This window comes from Grammomys surdaster, unplaced genomic scaffold, assembly GCF_004785775.1.
Source record: "Grammomys surdaster isolate TR1022 unplaced genomic scaffold, NIH_TR_1.0 125463, whole genome shotgun sequence".
In the NCBI taxonomy this organism is placed as follows: domain Eukaryota; kingdom Metazoa; phylum Chordata; class Mammalia; order Rodentia; family Muridae; genus Grammomys; species Grammomys surdaster.
Genome location: NW_021620326.1, coordinates 869,141 through 874,530, shown reverse-complemented (window position 1 = coordinate 874,530; position 5,390 = coordinate 869,141).

Genomic DNA, 5,390 nt, shown 5'->3' with positions numbered 1-5,390 from the left:
ATGAACAGTGTTTGAGAAAGACACTAGGCGCCGGGCGGTGGTGGCGCACGCCTTTAATCCCAGCACTTGGGAGGCAGAGGCAGGCGGATTTCTGAGTTCGAGAGTTCGAGGCTAGCCTGGTCTACAGAGTGAGTTCCAGGACAGCCAGGGCTACACAGAGAAACCCTGGCTCGAAAAACCAAAAAAAAAAAAAAAAAAAAAAAAAAAAAAAAAAAAAAAAAAAAAAAAGAAAAGAAAAAAGAAAAAAAGAGAAAGACACTAGGCATCCACACCAGCACGAACAGGCAAGAACACAAACATGCACATGTGCGTGCACGCACACGCATGCACATACACACACACACACATGCTGCATAGGAGAAAGAAAAAGAAAAGAGAAAAAAAGCAAGTAGCTAGGAAGGACTGCTGGTTCAAGCCAGGGAGGCCTGGGTGGACAGTCCTGATAAGGGTGTAGGAACTTCATCGATATTCAAACCCAAACCAAAGAGCAGGAAGGCCTTCAGAGGTTACAGTCAATGAGCCTTTCAGAATTCTCCAACTGTGCAAGGACCCTGAGGCCAGACACTCCCAGGGGCTAGGGATTTGGGTCAGTGGTGACCAGTAGTCTGGCATGCTTCAGAGCCCAAGAGTGTTCCCTAGTGCTGAGAAAACAACCACCACCAACAGAACACAAGCCAGGTACCCATTAAGTGCCAGATAACCCCTGTAAGACCTGTGACAACAACAGCAATGTGACTAAAGACTCACCAAGCAGGGTGGTGTACAACTTTAATTTCAGCACACAGGAGAAGAGGCAAATCTCAGTGAGTTTGAGGCCAGCCTGGTCTTCGAAGTGAGTTCCAGGCCAGCCGGGTTATGGTGCACTGGGGAAGAGATGGAGGATGGGAATAAGGCAATGAACCAGGGTAGGGGGTGAGAAGTGGAGCTGTGGTTCTGTTTCAGCCTGCAGACAGGTCAGACTTGGGATACGTAATGGCAGAGGAGAGGATACCATAGAGCCATCAGCCTGAAGCCTTTCTCCTGTCACTCTGTCCCCTCCTCGCTGTCCCTTAAAACACTGGAGTTTGTAGGTGGACCTGGCTGTTTTAGGGGTTCTTCTTTTTCCCACCCTTTATCCCCCTCCCCGTCTCACCTCCCATCACTAGATAGGAGAGAAAGAATAGAGGAGAGGGAGAGAGGGAGAGGGAGAGGGAGGGACAGAGAAAGAGAGAGGGGAAGGGGAAGGGAGAGAGAGAGGGAAAGAGAGGGGGTGGGGGGAAAGGGAGAAAGATAGGGGGAAGGGGACAGGAGGAGAGAGAAAAGGAGAGAGAAAGAGGGAAGGAGGAGGGAGAGGGAGAGGGAGAGGGAGAGAAAGGGAAAGAGAGAGGTAGAAGAAGAGAGGGAGAGGGAGGGAGAGAGGGAGACATCTATGGGGCACTAACATTTATATACCCTCTGAGAAGCTCCCAGAATTCCAAATGTCACACAATCACAGAAACTATCTGGAGCTGGCAGAACCTTCTAGCTAGAGCAGGAGGCGAGTCACAGTCAGCAGCTGTGGACGATCTGAAGTAGCCCCGCATCCCACACCTGGGATTAAAATGAAAACACACTTTTACAGTATTCTTGTGTTTTTAAAGAAACAAAAATTCCAGAATTCTCACTACATCAATCAGATCTTTTTTCCTGTTTCGTTTTTAAAGATTTTTTTTTTAATTTTGTGTATACATGTTGGCCTGCGTGCATGTCTGTGCACCATATGCCTGCCTAGGTGGTGCCTAGGGTGGTCAGAGGAAGGTCTTGAGTCCCCTGGACCAGGAGTTACAGATGGTTGTGGGCCACCATGTGGGTGCTGGGAAGCAAACCCAGGTCCTCTGGAAGAGTGGCAAGTGCTCTAACAGCTGAGTAATCTCTCCACCCTTTTTATTTTGTTTGAGACACACTCCATCTATAACTTTGGTTGGCTTGGGATTCCCAGCAACCCTCTTGCCTTTGCTGCTGAGTGCTGGGATGACTCCTGTGGGCTACCACACTTGGCTTTTTTTTTTTTTTTTTGAATCTAGTTTTTGTTTTTGAGACAGTATCTCATGTAGCCCTGGCTAACGTTGAGTTGAATTTGATATGTACAGTTGTCAGAGTTCAGAGTTCTCTAAAATAACACAGCTGATAGCATGAGAATTGTATGGGCTTTATTAGGGCATACAGGTGGTGGCTCAGGTAATCCAACAATGACTGTCTCCTGACAGGCCAAGAATCTAATAGTTGTTCAGTCCATGAAGCCATATGCCTCAGGTGCTCTTATGTCTCAGAATCCCTAAGAAGTAGGCTGTAATGTAAGTGAAGGAAAAAATTTGTCAGTGACATGGAGAACAGGCAGGCAAAGGACAAGAGCTTCCTTCTTCCATGCCCTTTATATAGGCTGCTACCAGAAGGTGTGGCCAGATTTAAGTTGGATCTTCCCAATTCAGATGACCTAATCAACTAAAATTATCTCTCATGGGTGTGCCATTGTCTTGGGCTTTTTCATTTATTTCAGAGGTAGTGAAGGTGACAGCCATCACACCATGTGAACTCATAAACCCCCGTCTCTGCCTTCTTAGAACTGAGATGACAACCATGAGCCGCCATGCTCGGTTTAATCTTCCATTCAACAGACAGGAAAAATCAAGTCCCAGGGAGGCTCTGCCTGCCAGTCCGTGGGGACACTGAACCCTGAGGTTACACCATGTTTGGAGAAAAAAGACCCAATTCCACTTAAGACTCGGAATGGCCCTTTCCCTTCTCATCCTCCTCTCTGCTGGCTCTTGTGCAAACCCCAAGGGATTAAACCTTGAACGGAGGGTCAGCTGTCTCACAGCGACTCGTGCCTAATGTGGCCACTGGTCACTTTTCAATGTCCCCTATGACTTACTATGTCCCACACATTTTCTTTTAAATCCACACACCAAGGTTTAAAAAGAAACTTCTATCATGCTTAGAATTCTTGGCCTTAGTCTTCATTCCACAAGCCTTAAGCTTCACGTCCTTTTCAAATAAGGGAGTGGGGATGTTTCAGTGCAAGGACAGATACACCAGAGTGGAATTGTCAATATTTTTTAACCCTTCTAAATAGAGGAAAAAAGATACATATATGTCACAGTCAACGAAATGCATTTAAAATACCATCATAATTAACATTTAAAATCGCCGGGCGGTGGTGGCGCACGCCTTTAATCCCAGCACTTGGGAGGCAGAGGCAGGCGGATATCTGAGTTCGAGGCCAGCCTGGTCTACAGAGTGAGTTCCAGGACAGCCAGGGCTACACAGAGAAACCCTGTCTCGATAAATAAATAAATAAATAAATAAATAAATAAATAAATAAATAAATAAATAAATAAATAAATTTAAAATCTATGTAAGAAATTGACTTTTCCCAAATAAAACATTTATTTTATTTCTATGAAATGCTTCTTCTTCTCTGTGTTCATTTGACAGGAATACTGTGTCTTTGCTTTTGTTATTAGTTTTCAGTTTGTCCTTTGTCAGTTTTGCCTGCCTGTTTTATCTGTGCACCAAGTATATGCTATGCCTGCGGAGTCCAGAAGATAGCATCAGCTCCCTTGGGACTAGAGTTACAGGCTGCTGGGGATCTAACCCTGACTCTGGAAGAGCAGCCAGTGCTCTCTCTCTCCAGAGCCATCTCCAGCCCCAATAGCACACATCTTCTACAACTTCCCTTCACCTTTTCTCTCACACTGTGGATCAGGATAGCCACAGACTCCTGGCAACCCTCCTGCCTCAGCCTCGTGAGCTCCCCATTACCATCATAATCAGCTACAGCCCTCACTCAGAACTTGGAGTTTATTTTTTATTTTTACACTTTGTTTTTGTTTTTTAAGATAGAGTTTCTCTGTGTAACAACCCTGGCTGCCCTGACACACTGTGTAGACCAGACTGGCGTCCGACTCACAGAGATCCTCCTGCCTCTGCCTCCCAAGTGCTGGGACTAAAGGTGTGTGCCATGGCCTGACTTGAACCCAGAATTTTTTAAGGTAAAAGGGAGACCTGACACCCCACCCATCCCCGTGGTGTATGCCTGTGATTGCAGCAGACTCGGGCTTTGGAGGCAGAAAATCAGGAATTCAATGCCATCCTAGGCTACAAGGAGTTGAAATCTAGCCTGATCTATTTGAGACCCTGTTTCAAAGAAAGAAAAGAAAATCAATAATATTTTGAAAAGTCACTAGATGTGTCTGGAAATGTAGTTCGCTTGGTAGAGTGCTTGCCCAGCATGCACTGGGTTTAGCATCCTTCCAGCTCCCAACACACACACACATAAAAAGAAACCATAGTTACACAAGTAACTTAAACAGGAAGCCAGTGTACATCACATGATTCTCTATAGATTGTAGCAAGGTCAGCGTGTGTAACCAAAAAACCCCCACAGTGGTTAGCGATGTCAAAGCTCTCTCTTCCTCTACTTTAAGTCCTTATTACGTTTTATTTATTGACCTTTTGGTTTAGTGTTTGGATAGATATCTGTATGCACAGTGTACCTGTGAAAGTCAGAGGACAACTTTCAGGACTTGGTTCTCTCCTTCCATCCTGAGGTCCTGGGTATCAGAAATCAGATCGTTAGGTTTTGGAGAAAGTGCTTTTACCCGCTGAACCATCTTGGGTGTCAGGCCTCCCTTTTACCTTAAACCCTCCTTTTATTATTTATTTTTGAGATGGGCTCTTGCTTCATACACCTGGCTATCATGGAACTCCTATGTGGTGGGCAAGGATAGCCTTGGCTTTAGCCTCTGCTTCCCAGAATAATTACTGTAGGCCAACGCAACCATGCGGTATCCCTCTTCTTCTTTGTGGGACAAAGGTCTCTTTTAGAGCTGGCAGGCTTCAAAAGTCCTGATCAGCGCTGGGATTACAGGTCCTCCGCCGGTTCATGTGGCTTTGAGGCTAGACAGGGCCTCGAGCAGGTTAAGCCACTGAGCCACATCTCCAAACCATAAGGTTTCTCGTTCCCTCCCTGTCATCCCGGCCGGACTCTCAGTCTATTCCTCTAGTTATTTGGCCTCTGGCTTCTCTGTGCCTCAGTTTCTCTTTTGGAAAAGAAGCCGGCAAGTCCTGCTGATGGGAATGGGGCGGGGGGGGGGGTGTTGCTTAGGAGCCCAGGACATCGCTGCGGTGGGAGCTCCACCCAGCTCTTTCCAATGTGCCTGGTCCCTGTCCCCGGGCGCCTGGTCCACACCAACCAGCTCCCCGCGGGGGCGGGTGCCGGGGCCGCGCGCGCGGGGGCATTGCGTTTGTTCCAGACGCGGTCGCGCGCCGCGCCCTGGGTCTGTTTCCCCGGCACTTTCCTGTTACTTTCCAGCGGGGAGGACAGTTCCGGGGAGGGCCCTGCCCACGCCCGCTGCATAAAGGCCCAGCCC